We start from the raw sequence: 18,586 nt of genomic DNA on the forward strand, positions 1-18,586 counted from the left end.
CTCAATGGTTATTTCAGACAAGGAAGTCTACATGCAACGACCAGCAGGTTATGTTGAACCAGGTAAGGAGAATAAGGTTTGCCATCTCAAGAAGAGTCTCTACGGCTTGAAGCAAGCACCCAGAAGTTGGTACAACATAATTGACAAGTATTTTGCTGATCTGGGATACATGAAGTCCAATGCAGATCATACTCTCTACTACAAAGTTCAAGGGGAAGACATTACTATTGCACTTTTGTACGTAGATGATCTGATTGTCACCAGAAGCAAGGATAGCTTCATCAGAAAACTAAAAGAAGAATTATCTACAGAGTTCGACATGAAAGATCTTGGACTTATGCATTATTGTCTTGGAATTGAGTTATGGAGAGATTCAGATAGCACATTTATGAGTCAGCTCAAGTATGTTGACAGTCTCCTGAAGAAGTTTCATATGGCAGATTGCAAGATTGCAGCCACTCCCATGGAGCAGAGTTTAAAACTTACTAAAGACTCAAAAAAGCCTACAGTCAATGACAGGTACTATAGGTAGCTCATCGGATCTCTTATATATCTGACTATCACTCAGCGAGATATTTGTTATGCAGTAAGCTCACTAGCACAGTTTATGGCAAATCCAAAACAGTCTCAGTGGAATGCAGCCAAAAGACTCTTGAGATACATCAAAAGTACAAGACAGTTTGGGATAGAATATAGAGGAAGGCATCCATCGTTGCATGGATACTATGACAGTGACTATGTCGGAGATCATGAGACTAGGAGATCGACATAGGGATATGCATTTTTCCTTAGTGAAGGTGCTATATCATGGCTGTGAAACAAACAACCAACTATTTCTTTGTCTTTGACTGAAGCAGAATATAGGGCACTCACTACAGGTGCATTTGCGGCTATATGGCTCATAAGATTATTGTCAGAAACAGATTACTTTGATGAGTCAAAGCCAACAACAATATATTGTGATAATCAATCGGCTCAAGCATTCCAGTACATCACTCCAGGACAAAGCACATTGATGTCAGAGAGCACTTCATCAGAGAAAGAGTGTTACTTGGTGACATCACACTGCATCATTGTGATAGCAAAGAGAATGTTGCAGACATCTTTACCAAATGACTCGATAAAGAGCTTTTCGAGAAACACCAACTAGCTCTTGGTTTGACACAGAGGAAGGACATTCCCATTAAAGGGGTGATGGAATGTAATGCTCAGTCCTTCTTCAATTCCCCAGAATCATCATCTTGAGGGAAGGCCTACTTCATGATGTTGATCTTGAGGGAAGGTGTTGAAAGTTCACGCTCAACATCATGTGATCACGTGTGCATAGCATCATATGTGCATAGCACTAACCCAATAGAGTGCTATAAAGAAAAGGGCTAGATCCCTTAACCCTAACCCTAAATGGGTTTGTATATATTCTACATTTTCAACTAAATCTAGTGTATGATTAGTCATTTGTGATGTGCTCTCTAGTTGTGCCCCCTCTCCTCATCTCCATTCTTCTCCTCTCCCCTCTTTGTATTTTGTCACGATCAAGCCTACAAGTTCCTAGAATTGCTTCATCAAGTATAGGCAAGAATAATTGAGCGAGACAATATCACATTGAGATCACATTTGACTCGTATGCCAATATGGAAACTCTAGAACAGGGTTAGGAGATTCATGCAACTATGACTAGCAACAACAGATAGGAGCTGCATGAAATTGTGGGGATGCCCTCATCAATATGTATGGCAAATGCAAGAACTAGATGATTCATGGGTAGTGTTTGTAGAGCTAGATCTATGAGATATGGTTGCTTTGAGCACCATGATTGCAATGTCCACTACGACGCCCTACATGTCTTTGCAAATGCAGGTAGAAGGTAACCTTTGTCTATGTTCTCAGTGCTAATGTAGCAGCCATAGAGAAAGATTGAGAGATCCATGCTCTTATTGTTGGCAACACATGGGAGTTAGATGTGGTGGTGGGGACAGTCATCATCAATATGTATGGTAAGTGAACCAGCCTGGATGATTGCAGGTTGGAGGTGTGAAGCCAGACATAAACTATTGAAAGATGCAGAGGAATTCATCATGAGCATGCCATTTAAAGATGCTAGGTTATTGCTAGAGCAGATCCAGGCATACTATCGTGTGTACTTAAACAATCGATAGATATACAAGCATGTAAATAGACAATGCTAACCTAGATCCTTTAGACTCCATACTCCTATAGAGCATCATTAGGTCTAAAGATGACACAGATGGAGCATCTAGGCAAGGTGGCCCCTGCTCAGCGAGCTTTGCCACCTGTAAATCTCCAAAAGTGGTCCTTATACCATGTTCAAAAACAGAATTACCATGTAGCAGAAGCTTTCTCACACTAGTAGATCACCTTTCTTTGAACTCATCATACATATTGATGAGAACTATTCCCATGACAACATCTTACTCCCTTCCTATGCAAACAATTGTAGCAGTAATCTCTCTACCACAATTGTAGCATGAATCTCTCTACCCTCTTCTATCTTGCCACACTGGCATAGACATTAAAAACACCAAAGAAGGTGATTTTTTTGGCTTAATGCCTTTGGCCTGCATTTGAACAAATGTTGTAAGTCCTTCTTGCCATATCCAAGAAGGGTACAACCTTGATTGTAGATGATGCAGATGGAGAATTCTAACACAGCTTGTAGAATTCTAACGCAGATGATGCAGCTTGGAGAATTCCTGGAGGGCTCTATAATTCAAGGGTTGTAGAATGCAATCTCCTTGAGTGCCTTGATTGTAGCATGTGCTTAGAACGATCAAGCCTACAAGTTCCTAAGGAGTAAGGAGAGGTAGTGGAGGGTGGGTTTGATTAGAGGGAAGGGGTGAGGGACCAAGTGATCGAATGAACTAGTTACACCAACAGACCAGTCACCAATAGACGAAGGAGAGCTAGTTGAGTGTGGCATCGATTAAAGGGAAGGGGTGAGGGCTGAGACTATGGGATTGAATCCTAATGGGAGGGAACAAGCAAGCAAAGAACCAGTCACCAATGGACGAAGGAGAGGAAGTTGAGTGTGTCATCGATTAGAGGGAAGGGGTGAGGGCTAAGACTATGGGATTGGATCCCAATTGGAGGGAACAAGTGAGCGAATGAAAGAGAGGTAGAGAAGGGGTGAATTGATCAGAGGGAGTAGGTGAGCGAGAGTTGCTGAGACTATGGGATTGAATCCCCATCAGAGGGAGCAAGCAAGTGAATGAACAAGTCACCAATGAAGTGAGGCACTGGAGGATGGGATCGATTAGAGGGAGGGGGTGAGGGATGAAAAGGAACATTCAATTCACCACCAAAGGGGGAGTTACAGCCATATCCAAGGAAACAAATGAAAACCAAATGGAATATGAATACACATGGCTACCAAGACTTACCAGGTAGAGAGAACAGGACCAAATGCTGCAGCAGGCAATGACGATAGAGAAAACAAGACCAGGAGCAGTAGTTGTTGCTATGGCGATGGCAAAATAGGACGTCAATGTACACCATGATAGCAAGCTTGGATGATCGCAATGAGATGAGATTTCAAAACAGGGAAATCTAGTAGGGTGGACGACGAAAGAGATCAATAGCAAGCTTTGAAGATCGCAACGAGATGAGATTTCAAAAGAGGGAAATCTAGAAGGGTGAACAATGAAAGAGAGCAAGAAGGTGGTTGGCAGGAAAAACAAGTAAAGGTAGAATAAGCTTGAAGGGATGAAGAAGCCAAGAAGACGATGGGAAGCACCGTTTGATTTGGAAGCAGTTTCTTGTATCATTGAAAAAAGAAAATGAAATTTTAAACGTGACATGTGGTTTCACGAGAGGCTAGATTTCCTTTTTATGTCACAATGCTACCTCCTTTAAAATACCATTAAATGGTGGTGGCAAGTAAGACGGGTGAAAAGGAAACAATCATCATAACTTCCATCCCATAAAAAGATTTTATATCCCATCTAAATGTAATAGCTTATTGCCATCAAATACCAAAATGTTTGGCGCACATAATTTTATTAATGTCATCTTCATGATGACTCAAGCACTTGGATTATACAAATGTCTTATGCACAAATCATTAGCTTTCTAATACCACTACCAACAAAGTTGCTCAAAAATGTTGATTGAGCAATGTACATTGTTGATGGATATGAGCTGTTTAGCTCTTCAAACCGATGTAGAAAAATCATAGGACACGAGGATCTTAAATTTTCAACTACTCAATAAAAATGTAGATAGCTATCTACTCTTGAAATTGGCTCAGAAAAGTCTTAGGACATGAGAATATTGATTTGGACATGAGAATATTGATTATCCTTTTTTGCTTGCCCATGGATAGGCTATAGTAATTGGTCGAGGCCTTTTTGAAAGTGAAAATTCAAAATTGTTTGGTTTTCATTTGCATTTTTATGATTAGGCTAAAGTTCTACTTTCTATTTGTATAACATCTTGCTATTTGTACCCCTTCTTTTTCTCCCCCTTTCTCTCTCTCTCTCCTCTTTTTCTTCTTCTTCTTCTCTCTCTTAGCTTCCAATTAGCTCCCTTTTCTGTGCACTGTCTTGGGCAGGCCACATGAATGAAATTCACCTTGTTTACCTCCTGGCTTTGACGCTTATGACCAGTTTCCTTTGCCTGCTGTTGCAGAAGGTAATCTGACGTTGTCAAACTAGGCCTAGTAGGAAGGATTGAAAGCAGCAGGCAAGGCAAGAATTGGGCGGGGAGTGAAAGGTCCCGCAGATCCTCGCCATCGTTCCAAGCATTTCAACAGTGGCAAGAGTAATTTCCTGTCCAAAATAGCAGTGAACACCTTTTCAATACCTTTGCAGCGCTCCTCGTCAGTTCCACGCAGAAGATTAGTGCCGAATTCAGTCCTCACAAATTTGTAGAGAGCATAGGCTTGATTCTATTGGGAACTGCATAATCTCAGTTGTCGTATTTCTCCCTTGCCTTGGGCACTTCATCATCCAGATGTTTCTTCAGCTCGACTTCAAATGTGGGGATCAGTCACATCACCTTGAATAGTGCAGGGACTTCCTTCTCCTTTTCCTCTTGCATTGGGGTCTTCAAGGCCTGCTCGACCAAGACCTCTCTTAGTTGCAACATCAAAGCGTAATGGAAGCATTGTTGATGTAGGAGAAGACAGGCTGATCAGCCCTCAAATTTGAAGCCTTCAATGACCTTCAAAGCCCTTTAGGCATTCTAGGGAAGGCCATTGGAAAAATTGAGGTTGCAACTGAAGGCCAACAATTGAACAAGGTTGCAAATTTTTGCATATAAATACATGTATTTACCCCTATTTACTTACTTTTGAAGGCCAATGAGAGATTTTGTTTTTCAATATGAAGGTTAGGGCGGGCCTTCAAATTTCAGGGCTGAGGCTGATGATCGACGATTGGAGGATCTTCTTCTCAGAGAAGCGGGTGGGAAGCAAAGATCCACTTTCCGACGTGTAGAGGGTGCCCCTCAATGCTTGCAAAACGATGTGCTTCACGATAGCTTGCATGGTTTCTTCTAGATGCCTCAGATCCACCGATTGACAGAGAGCTATGAGATAAGAGGAAGACATCAATTTCAAAATTTCCACAGCCTCAACTGTCTTCTTGGCCGCAATCCCCAATGAATTCACATGCTGGTTGTGCTGCTCAGCACTCTGAACATGAGGGGTGATAGGATTGGCAAGGTATTGCGATGAGCGAGGCCTGAGGGGAGGGGGGCGGGGATGCAGGGTAGGGGCAAGCGAGGGGGAGGGAATCGGGGATGACTAATCTACATTAATTAATTTAGATTGATTTACATTAGGGATTTTAAACTTAGGCTAATTAGATCACTAAATGATTTTTCATTGAATCTTTCAAATCTTTTCAGTTTTGTTAATGTAATGTAGTTTTTGAATGCAGACACTAATGAAACACAAAATTACAAACGGATCGGGGAACAAATGGGAACAAATCCCGTGGAAATCCGATGTTGAATGCGGAGATCAAGAAATTTGTAGATTAGGGGACCCATTTAGCATATATGTTCTCCATGGATTGTCTCTGTACATGATATTGCGAATTCTGCGAATGGATTACGGTAAATGTTCTCCATCAATTGAGCTACAGTTTGCTCTGTGGCTCCCTTTCTAGTTCACTCGTTTGCATTTCCACTTCCGCAGCCCAGATGTGTCATTGATTTACCAACAGATGGACTTCGTACTTCTGACGTAGCGTCTGATCCCTCAATTCTTGTTGTTGTGAGCGTGTAGTAGGGGATACAGCATACAGGGAATCTTGTTGTTAGATCTTTGCCGGTAAAACGGTTTTCAAACTGTTTTACGTGGAGTGTTCAATAGGCGGACAGAGTTCAGAAGGATGTTGGCAGGAATCAGACATGCAGCTGCTTACCTTATTGCTACTGTGCAACTTATAATCAAGTCTCTTGTTTACAACATATGGGAAGGTCCGTATAAGGCGGAGATTCGGAAGTTGCTGCTATTTCTACTGACAAAGTTGAGCCTTGAGACAGTCGGACAGGATGGATGTAAAACTGAAAATGTGGCAGCAGGAAGGTTGGCAAGTTTAATCTGCTCTTTAGGCTCTGGCCAACAACAGGCAGCACAACTTGTTGCTGCTCAGCAGGTGACGATGTTAAATGAATCCGCCATTTTGATGTTACTCTCTGGTACAAAATGTCTGTTCAAGAACCTGCCTGCTATGCACAAGTGCTTGTCACTCCTCACTCCTGGGTGCCACATTGGAGATGTCCTTGTTCTCTGTCTTCAAAGGGAAGACGATCATTTTAGGTTGTCAAAATTCCGAGGGTGACCTTGAGTTTATTTTCACAAGCCGAGAAACCATGTGTAGCATAGTTGGAGTGGGCATACCTTTTGGAAAGTGCCTTGTCCTTGAGGATGGAGTTCAGATTGAGGCCTTACAAAAGCACGATTGGGACACATCATGGGAAGGAATCTTCCTCGGTGAATGCAATTACATTCGTATCGTATATGAGACTGTAATGCAACCCACACAAGCCCCTCTGCCAAAAGAGGCAGCTGAGTTTATCCGTGTTGGCTTGAATGAATCACAACATGGAGTAGAAGCACACTCCAGCTTTAATATCTCATCAAATCCTTGCATGGGAGAGGTGGTGAGGCTTTTTGAACAGTATCACAAGGACGGTTCAATGCACCACGGCGATCGTTCAAAGCAACAATGTGAGCCTCGGAGCAACAACATTGTGACGTGGGGTGATTGTGGCAAGCAACAAGGCCAAGGGTGACACAACAGTGGAAAGCAGATGCACAGCAATAGGTTAAAGAGACCAAGAGGAGATGATGATGGAGACGAGGAGTAAAAGGGTTGTCTTAATATGAAGGATAATAGTGGTCCCACAAGAGAATTCTATCTCAACGAGGGAGAGGCAGAAAATCTCCCCAAAGCATCTATCAAATCCGTTCTTGTATTTCATTTTTAGAGATTCCAATGGAATGCAGAATCAACTGATTGTCGTAGATCCATAGAAATTTCAGTGGAAGTAATGTGTGATTTGGGAGATGCGGCACTAAAGCCAAAAGCAGGAATGCGGGTGCTGCCAGTGTGGAGGGTATATCCAGTCAAAGTTTCCGTGGGGAATTCGCAAGGGCAGGTAGGAAATCAATCTTGTCATCTCATAAAGAGGGAACATGTTTCAGAGCGGACACAATGACACTTTTTGGAGTTGAAATGAAACGTCCCAGCTCCGGCACACAATTGGAGCGAGTTCATGAAATTATTGTGAGGCAATTAGGTGGTAAGGTTGGTTATTGGCATACCATGTAGAGCCTGAAACTGTGATTAGAGACATGGCTGAGTGATTGAGATTTCAAAATCGGGCAATCTGTGACACATTCCCCAGGAAGGTGTGTGATGTGTGGACTTCGTTGGATACTTCTGTAGATGCTCCTTATCGCTTCAAGGCAAAGAGAGACCTGATCAACAAGAGACTAATGCCACGTTCAAGTTTTCTGCCATGCTCAGAAAATCCAAAACAACAAGAGATTACCGATCAAACACTCCGGCAGAAGTACAAAGTTAATCTGTTGGTAAATCATGCGATGACACATCTGGACAACAAACACCATTTTTTGGGCCCTGCCCAACGCGAGGTGCCTGATATCATGTCCGTGTCCTGAGATTCTGAGAATGGTGATGATTGTCAATTGCCTAAATTTGGCATCCATTTCATTGTCATTGTTGTTGGAATACTGAAAAGAAAGAGTAGAGTGGACACAAACTCAGAATACTTGCTTATAGAATGAAGAAGAAAGAGGTCCTTAAGTAGGCACCTCATACAAGGTCACTGACATCACTGATGACCTCAAAGCTCCACAATCATCTCCTCAATCTGCTCCTAGATTCACTCAATCATCCTATGTGGCTTTTCCACCACCTAACTGTGCTTGTGGGCACCTAACTGTGCCTCTAGCACTCACACATAGAAACATAAGGTGTGCCTGAGGCATACACCTTGAGATATCCCAACAAACCCCCCCTCAAGGAGATGCCTCAGGCTATGTCAAGGATACATCTAGTCTCATAGTTTCTCATGCCATCTCATGGTGGTCAAGGATAAATCTATGGCTAGGTTCTCATGCTAGCAAGGGTTTCCTTGGGTGTAAGGTAAACAGAAAGGGATACAAACAGACCTTCCAATGGTTATCTCTCCTACATGTACATGCACACAATGTCTGTAGGAGGTACCATGGAACAAACATACACATGGCCTACATCATAAGGTGACCAGAGGTGTTCACAAAACACAACACACAATAATTTATTTTCATTCATTTTGGAGGACTATCCAGGCTGAGTACCTTGACATAAAAAGAGTGATCTGGAGCATACATAGAGATAATTTAAAATGCATAATCTTCAAAGGATGCCTCATCTTGTGGAGGCTCATTAACTGTAAGTAGATTTGCATTTTCTGTCTTTGCTTTGGCTCTGCAGAACTTCTCACTATGGTTGTTTTTGCCACAGTGCTTACATGGATTAACTTTGAAGCAGTCCTTTGAAAGGTGATTTGTCTTTCCACAGTGATTGCAAGGAGAGTACTTGCCCTTCTGGAATTTCATATTATAAGCAGTGTCATTGCCTTTCCTTAACTCCATGTGCCTTTCTTCTTCTTGGAGAGCTGAGATAATGCCTTCAAGGTTTGGATTGGGAAGATTCTTCAAAGTGCTTACAATGTGATCAAAGCTTTCAGGCATACTCTTAAGTAGTACTGCCATAGCATCATCAGGGGTGATAGGAGAGTTGATAGAAGCTAACTGAGTCATAAGACTCCGCATATAGTTGACATGGGCAGCTAAAGTAGTATCACTTGCCATCTTTAATTCAAAGAAAGAGATTTTAAGTGATAGTTTAGAAATATGAGAGCTTGCACCAAAAATCAAATCTAGCTTCTGCCATGCTTCCGATGGAGACTCCAAGTCAGATATATGATGTATGTAATCATCACCCAAAGCTAAAGCAATTATACCATATGCTTTTTCTTCTCTTGCTGGATCCCTTGCCGGTCGTGTCAGAGCTGAAGATTCCCCAGCATTTGAGGCCGTAGAAGAAGCGGTAGGAGTAGATTTGACAAGTCCCCATAAGTTCTCCCGCATTAATGCAAATTTTACCTTCATTTGCCATGTATGGAACCCCTTTCCATTGAACTTCTCAAGATTATATATGGTAGCCATGAGAGGGTCTAACCCAGATATTGGGCAGTGTCTATCTCTCTTACAAGGCAAAAATAACTGAAAGACTTCCAAAATATGAGCACTTAATGTAGCAAATAGTAGTGACTAGATTTCAAACAATGATGCTTCTTCTTACATGCTTCATAGAAGTGGATGAAATAAACATTTTCCAATCAAAACCAGGTCTAGCAAGTCAAAACAAAACTGAATCCACACTTGTACTGAAGTTATTGAAAGCTTCAAAAAACCAGAAATGCTAGAGTAGCATTTTATGTAGCATCATCTTCAAAAACTTGTCCAAAACTGTCAAAACTGAAAAGCTGAACTTGGAGGGCTTGTAGCTCACTCTTCAAAGCAAGGAAAAGAGGGCTTTCTGAAGCAAAAGAAAGCTCATATACCAGAGAAGATCCAGCACAGAGGTTGGACGAAATGGTGCGCACTTTTGCCCGGGAGAGTTGCTACAGGCTGAAACTGAGTTTTGACGATTTCTCCCTCGTTACTAAACCAAATGACCTGAAAAATGGCTCAAAATCTTCGTCTTGAGGTCGCCCATCTACTCCTAAGAGGGCTCAGGCAATGGCGGAGTATGCAGGGAGTATTGAGCAACAGAAGAAATTCGCTGTTTGAAGAATGGCAGCCACCACAGACGTTTTTTCTTCAATTGCTTGCAGGTGGAAGTTCGCCCATACTAGAGGAGTTTCCAGCTCAGAGGGTTTGGGCAATGGCTGTTTGTAGATGGAGAACCAAGCTCTCAAAGATTTTGGGAAGAAAGAGGAAAATGGAGAAGAAGAAGATGAAGAAGAAGATGATGATGTGGCAGAAATGGGCTCAAGGGGGATCAAAGGGCTCTGATACCATGTTGGAATACTGAAAAGAAAGAGTAGAGTGGACACAAACTCAGAATACTTGCTTATAGAATGAAGAAGAAAGAGGTCCTTAAGTAGGCACCTCATACAAGGTCACTGACATCACTGATGACCTCAAAGCTCCACAATCATCTCCTCAATCTGCTCCTAGATTCACTCAATCATCCTATGTGGCTTTTCCACCACCTAACTGTGCTTGTGGGCACCTAACTGTGCCTCTAGCACTCACACATAGAACCATAAGGTGTGCCTGAGGCATACACCTTGAGATATCCCAACAATTGTCATTTCAACAAGATTTCTTGTTGCTGTAGGAGTAGTCTAGGGCCCTCTACTTTTGATGTCTTTAGTTTTGTACATTCAAGCAAGGTGTTGTTCAAAATTGTTTAGCACTTCACTCGGGGCAGAACTCTAGCATAGAGGAACATACTTTTTTGGGAGCGAGCCCTTGGACATTTGAACAATAGGCAGTGCTCTAGGCACGTGTCCGTCTTGTTTTTAGTCCTCAAGTTTTAGTTGCTCCAAAAATTTGTGCCAATTTATTTTAGCAAGCTTTCCATTGTAAATTTCGAATTTGTCTATTTGGGAGCTGCAATTTTCAGAGTATGTTAAAAATAGGAACATAGTGCATTTCTTAAAGTAAGAGATTGAAAGTATAAGAGATTTTTAATGAAGCATTGAAGGAATTGTTTATGTTCACATTTTGTTATTTGATTCCATCTCCTTTACCCTATGACTTGTAAATAGATACAATAATGAGTGTTATCAATTTTTACAACTATAAATGGCTTATCCATGGCTGTCCTTATACATTGCATGTATGTTTTCTTTTGGGTTTTCATGAAAACCATTTTCATTATACTATTTTCTAGGCATGTTTGTACTCAATAATGTACTTTCATAGATACAATTGATCTCCCTATAGCATGTGTGTGTACTTTTATATATAAATACAAGGTGAAATTTTCACTAGGGGTGCCAAAGGACATGTAGATTGGGACAACCTATAAATCCCCTCTCACTTTATCCGTTTTCTCCTTCCAGATAGGATTCATTTAAGGACAACGTCATTTGTAGACTAGGACAACCTTTAAATCCCCTCTCACTTTACCCTTCCATGATCATAATATTTATTTAAAGCCCTTGCACAATCCCTATAGACAGAGAAACCCAAAACAAACACTTAGGCATTTGCCTTTGGCATGTCGATAAGTATGTAGATATATATATATATGTATGTATGTATGTATGTATGTATGTATGTAGGTATGTATGTATGGAGATCAATTGTACACATACATACATACATACATACATGCATGCATGCATACACACAAACACACACACACACACACACACACACACACACACACACACACACACACACACACACACACACACACACACACACACACGCACACACACACACACACACACACACACACACACACACACACATATATATGTACTACATGTATCTAGAGAGAAAGAGAGAGAGCGAGAGAGAGAATGAACTTTTAGGTAATAAATTACTTGATTTGGGAGTCAAAATTTGATAAAATGTATGAATTGTCTACTCAATTTGTATCATTTAGCAGTTAAATTTTAATGAAGTCTCAATGAAGTTTATATATAGTTTGCTCAAGATACATAGACTATTTGGTTTTTAATAGCATAATTGGCAACAAATTGGTTTTCTTAATTAGATTTTTTAAAAAGAACGTAGTCATGTTTGAATGCTTTTAAAATTACTTCCATGTATATTGTCCCTTTAGTCACTTCTCCTTTATAGTTAGCCTTCTCATTTTCTTAATGGACTCTCCTATCTTCCCCTCCCCTTGGTTATCTCTTCTTCAGCATCTCCTTTCTTCCATTCTCTCTCTCTCTCTCTCTCTCTCACACACACACACACACACACACACACACACACACACACACACACACACACACATGCATGCACGCACACACGCACAATTTTTTTAAAAGTGAAATCTTATATTTCTCTGTGGGAAACCTTAGAAGAGGTGAAAACTGACCATGAAGTATAAAAGTAAAAAGATTACAAGTAGGCCCCTGGGAAAAGCAACCAGGCTACCTAAAAACTAGAAAAGTGAAAAATGTTTACAAGTCACTAGGGAGTGCAGATAACCAAAAAACTCCCAAAACAAAAGGAGGAAAATATGAATTTACATGCCTCCAGGTGGCCACACACACACACACACACACACACAAAAGTATGAAATGTCACTAGCACTAGACTCTGTGCCATGACTATGTGTGTGTGTGTGTGTGACATTCCCATTGAATTAAATTAGTTTTTCTTGTCATTGTTATTGCGCTATGACAATCCTCTCTCTCTCTCTCTCTTTGTCTCTTTGTCTCTCTCTCTCTCTCTCTCTCTCTCTCTCTCTCTCTCTCTCTCTCTCTCTGTGTCTCTGTGTCCCTTTGTCACATTCCCCTTGAAATAAATTAGTTTTTCTTGTAATAGATGTTATGCTCTCTCTCTCTCTCTCTCTCTCTCTCTCTCTCTCTGTGTCCCTTTGTCACATTCCCCTTGAAATAAATTAGTTTTTCTTGTAATAGATGTTATGCTCTCTCTCTCTCTCTCTCTCTCTCTCTCATTCTAATTGCAATAAATTATCAAATTTTCTTGTCATTGTTATTGGACTATGGCTCTCTCTCTCTCTCTCTCTCTCTCTCTCTCTCTCTCTCTCGATCGCCTCTCCATTGACCATCGACCATCGACCACATGCACGTAAGCAAATTTACACATGAATGCTTGCATGCATGCAGCGAACCCTGCCACTAGGGCCTTTCCCCCAAACACACAAGATCGGGGGCGCTGCCCTTGAACCGACCTCGTGGAGTACATTGTTCCTTCTAACATCTCCTAACCATCAAAATGTCACCATGAGACCTCATCTAGTGTCGAAACTAGGAACCTACCAATGTCTAGTGCTCACACCATGGATTGTCCTCATAATAAGGGCCTTACAAAAGGGCACTATGGAACATTGGTGGTTACATAAAGGAGATGGGCATTGCACATATACCAACATTTTCTACGTTCCAATACCAAGTAATACTTCTTGTCCTTTCACACATACATTCTGTGGAATCTTTCAACCCTTGCAAGAAATGTGGCAAGACTAATCACAATGAGAAGTTTTTTAATCCCAAGAAGGTCATGACAATGCCAAGCACAAGAAAGCCAACATCTGGTTGATTTTGATCATGATTGGGCTTTTTAATATAGCTCCACATGTTTTTCTACCCCTAAATATTCTGTCAATGTTCTTTGCCTGGATAGTCCTCCCAAATAAATGTAATAAAAGTTGTCTTTTTGTTTTTCTTTGTACATCACCTCTGGTCACCATAGGATGTAGGCCATGTGATATGTTTTAGCCTCCATGGTGCCTCTTGTAGACATATTGTACCTGCAAGAGAGTTAACCATGGGGGGGGGGTTTGTGTTTTTACCTCCATGGTACCTCTTGCAGACATGAGAAGCTACCTATAAACTTTAGGGTGAATGGTCGAGAGGTGTGTTGTAGAGCATGTTATAGGATGATAGAATACCAAGGACATAATTTTGTCAATATAGGGAGCAATTTGAGAATGGTGTGCAATGATATGTGCATGGAAATTTGGAGATTTTGAGGAGGAGCAAGAACTGCACATGATATGGATACAGCTCTCATTCAGTAATTTGTGGATAATAACTCAGAGCATAGTATGCTTGACAAGAGTAGAACCATCTTGGATGGTTCTAGAGAGACACAACTAGTGATTCATGAAGTATAGAAGCAACACAAAAACTTTTAAAGAAAGAATGATTTTTTGGAAAGAAAGACAAAGACCACTGCATGGAAGAATGCATCAATGTACAGGTGAGGCGTGATGCAGTGCATAGTGCCATTAAGTATTTGCTGTCAGAGAAACAAATTCCACTTACTCATTGTAACATTGACTATAATGTGATCAAGCATATAGCTTCTTTGACAACACCCAAGGTAAAGCTATGGGCAAACAGGTGGATTAAAAAGGATGAAGATGGGTCAGAAATAGTAACCTCTTACATGAGAAAAGAAATCCCACAACAGGTGGTTGCATATGTGCAAAGATTAATCAGCGAGATAAGGATGCCGACAGATATGCACCAAAGCTTTCAATTCAATGTAGAGGTTAGGATAGAGTCTAGAAAGCTTGTGAACTTCAGGGGAGTTTCAGAAGATGACTTCATCACGAATGAGTCAGCATGGGATAAGCCACAACTATTCTTTATCAATGAAGTTTCTAGCGATGATATCCATAACTTCATTGATAGAATAGTATATACCACCATTAGCAAAGTGGCAATTTGTAACATTGTCATTTTTGTTGATAAAAAAGACAAAGAAGCCATGCAGGTTACTCTAGAGCAAGCATATTCATCAGATTTGAAGATCTATAGTGGTGTTTATGCAGCAAAGAGAGGCAAGAGAGAATGTGGCATAGCGATTCAATCTCTTGAATCATTCTTCTTGTGTATGCGGAGTCCCAACCACAGGCTACATTCTCGGGTTGAGTGGCAAGGGTACGGACTATTTATAGGTCTTTGCTATTTTTGGCGCTCGGAGGGCCCGAGTCTATGAAAGGGGCCCAGGGGGTTCAATTCTCGGTATGCAGTTGGGAGCAAGTTTCGTTCCCAGGTGCTAGGTCTGTTCCTGGATTGAGTCGCGGAGACCCAAGGAGCAAAGGGAGTGTTGAGCCAGCACACACAAAGGAGGTTTAGGGTGTTGTTAGGCGGTATCTTTGAGGAGGAATAAGTGCAGGGTGTGGACTGTTCGGGTGCACAACAAGGGGTGGCTTTGAAACGTGTTTTCATATCAAAGAGGAGGTGTTCCTGAGGGATGGATAGCGAGGAGTGAAGGTACATTGGGCTGTTAGCTCCTTCATCCTCTTCTCCAACCCACTCCTTTATTCCACCTTTTGTCACAGTCTATCCCATCCACCCTTTCTTTCAGCTCAGCTCTCTCTCCCACATGGTGACTTTGTCCGAGATGACAGAGAACAAGACTAGAATTTTAGTTTTTCCCACGTTCTTGGTTCACCGTCAGTTGGATGGCTCAATTACACTCCCTGGTAGGTTACGTCCAAATGATGGAGTCTGTGTTACAGTCATACGATATGGCAGAGATAGGCATTGCCAGACCCACGACATGGGACAATGTCTCATGGAGATCCCACGATGTTCTTTACTGAAATGTCTATGACAAAAATGCCACAATACCCTTTACTAACATAAACAGGACAATGCCTCATCTCATGACAGCCTTTACTAAAACGCCTATGACTAAAGCTCTAGTGCTCAGATTAAAAATATTAAACACATTGGAGCCATCTACTTGGCAAGCCCTATCTAACTACCGAGATATAAATTACACTGATGTTAAAAGCCATCCCTTCCTAAGAAGAATTGTCATCAACACATTGGAGCCATCTACTTGACAAGCCCTATCTAACTACCCATATAGAAATTACACTGATGTTAAAAGCCATCCCTTCCTAAGAAGAATTGTCATAAAAATCAAATCATGCTGTAATCAACCATGCAAAGAAATCCATTGGCTAAAGCACAAGTGGTAGAGACAACTAGCTCCACACTCACCATCTCGCAGCACCCCAATGCAACAAATTTGCATGATTTTGAGGCCCAAAAGGGTGGCCTATGGAAGAGGGAAGGAGGTAGGAGCCCCAAAGGTAGCTCCAAGAAAGGGAAGTTTATGGGCTGCCTTTGCCCCTCCCCAAGTCGGACCATACGAGCTTCTCAATTGAGCCCTACCAGCCATCCAACTAGACTCGGGATTCCGTAAAGGACCTTTTATAGGCTGCCTTTGCCCCTCCCCAAGTTGGACCATACAGCTGCTCAATTGAGCCCTACCAGCCAGCCAACAAGCCAACTCGTTGGTCGACCTGTTGGGTTGATTGGGTTGGTCCTACAAGCCCCTATATAAGGGGGGGGGATTGCCCCTAATCTCAGCATTCAGTCAATCGGCATGCAACCTTGTTCTAGCCCTCCCGTAGCTCTAGTATGGGCCCTAGCATAGCAGTGAATCTGCCTTCATCCATATCAAAATTGGTGGCAGCATCTACACACCGGGGTTTGAAACCATAGAATTGAGGTTGGTCAGTCTGTTTCAGTAGCGTAGCACCCTCTCCCTCTCTCTCTTCTATCTTGCCCCCCCGTCTCTCTCTCTTCTATCTTGCAACATTTTTTTTCACATTAGTGGCTCTGCCCTTAAACACTTCTTCTGAGGTACGAGAGTGAATCTCAGCATCTCTCTCTCTCTCTCTCTCTCTCTTAAAAAATGAACCATATGCAAAAAATCGCCTTGGCCCATGCTGAGAACACCCCTTGAGGGATGATCTAATGCAACCATGCATAGAAAGTCGAGAAGCAATGCATTACTTGTAATTGTGTCTTTCAAGACTTGACGGATGAATTTAGACAATTTTACTTATCTAGAGAGCAAGATACTATACTAAACATGCAAATCCACTTCCAAAGCATCTCGCTCCAGGTAACGATAACTGAATAAGGAATAACATAGCCACCTTTGCGCTGCATTCAAAGAACACAGACCTTTCTAAAATGGGTTTTGCTACCTCGTATTCAACTTGAGCAGGAAGGCGTTGCTCGAGTTGTAGGTGGGCTCGAACTTGGAGCTGTCAGCAAGAAGGCACTCAGTGGGCACGAATGGTGGCTTTCCCACATATCTTTGGGCGTATGAGCTCTTTCAATGCTCTTCATGTAGAAATAGAGAATCCCTGTAGACAGTAGCAAAACATCAAATGTCCCGTAATGTTTCTAACGCAATAAAAACTTTTAACGACTCTGAGGGAGGACAACCATCATGTTCCCTGATTGTCGCAGAGTAGATGTTGGTGAGAGGGTAGGAACTTCGATTGCAATGCGAACGATAGCAGCCGTCCAAAGGAAATAAACTAGCATTGTTTATAGATTTCAAACAATGAACGTCCACAGTAGACCCTGGCAGAAGATCTACATCAAAGCAGTAAACAAGATTCGGAAAGAGAGACGAATGAGACCTGGGAAACTTATGAGGAGATAGTGCAAAGAATCTCGATATTTGGGCAGGTCCATAATAATTGATTACTTTCGATAGTAACACAGCATCTTTGTTGCGGTGGTAAGACCAACGGTGGACATCGGGTGCTCTGAGGATATCATCTCGGTTGCGTCATCCATCTTTGTTAAATCGTTTCATGTATTGTTTTGATCTGGGCATAGCCTCGGCCCTATCTAAGCATAAATAATATAAGCTACCTTGCACAGCTTTTCTTTGAATGAAATCAAAAAGCCCGTACAGGCAAACGGACCTCCAAGCAAAGCCCACAAATCATTGACACATATCACAGGCAAACGGACCTCCAAGAAAAGCCGATTGTTGACACAATCACAGGCAAATAGACCTTTAAGAAAAGCCCACGACTCGGCTTATCCAAAGCTGGGACTCACAGACTCGGTGAAGCGCATGGTGGTTCTGAGCGGTCCAACGTCCCACAGGATTTGTCCTCGGGTGTATTGAAGACGTAATGCAAGGCTACCATTAGTTCCACAACTCCGAGACTAGATCCAAGATGACCTCCCATCTTGGACACCTTGAAGATAACGTCCGTGCTGCGGAGCTCGTCAGCAACTTGCTTCAACTCCTACAAAATACACGAAGTATCAGGAACAATTCTACGAAATATTCTCCCTTCTCTGCGAGAGAGGCATTGCAGGTGGCTGGTCCCGATCTGGCCGGTAGGCAAATAATAATGGTTTAGCTTAATCCTGATGAGATGGAGAGACTCTGGCGTGGGCGGAAAAGGAGAGAAGCTTGGAGCGTGAGGGTCCAAGAACTCAAGATATTTGTCTGCATTCAAGCATCATGTGAACTGGGCTCACCATAGCACTCCCTTCACCCAATTCAATGGAGGTAGACATGAGATTCTTACATGGGAAATTG

At 42.0% G+C, this 18,586-nt stretch overlaps 1 long non-coding RNA gene across 1 annotated transcript; it reads right to left on the reverse strand.

Moving 5' to 3' along the window:
* Positions 1–17,206: 17,206 nt before the first annotated feature.
* Positions 17,207–18,328, reverse strand: LOC147901928 (uncharacterized). The gene is made up of 3 exons (XR_015541045.1): positions 18,094–18,328; positions 17,664–17,873; positions 17,207–17,381 (listed from the first exon to the last, which is right to left on the reverse strand). It is a non-coding gene; the product is annotated as an uncharacterized LOC147901928 (long non-coding RNA).
* Between the last annotated feature and the right edge of the window lie 258 nt (positions 18,329–18,586).

The sequence above is a fragment of the Dipteris shenzhenensis genome, chromosome 5 (assembly GCF_047967505.1).
Source record: "Dipteris shenzhenensis isolate YYH24624 ecotype China chromosome 5, Dip_SZ_1.0, whole genome shotgun sequence".
Classification (NCBI taxonomy): domain Eukaryota; kingdom Viridiplantae; phylum Streptophyta; class Polypodiopsida; order Gleicheniales; family Dipteridaceae; genus Dipteris; species Dipteris shenzhenensis.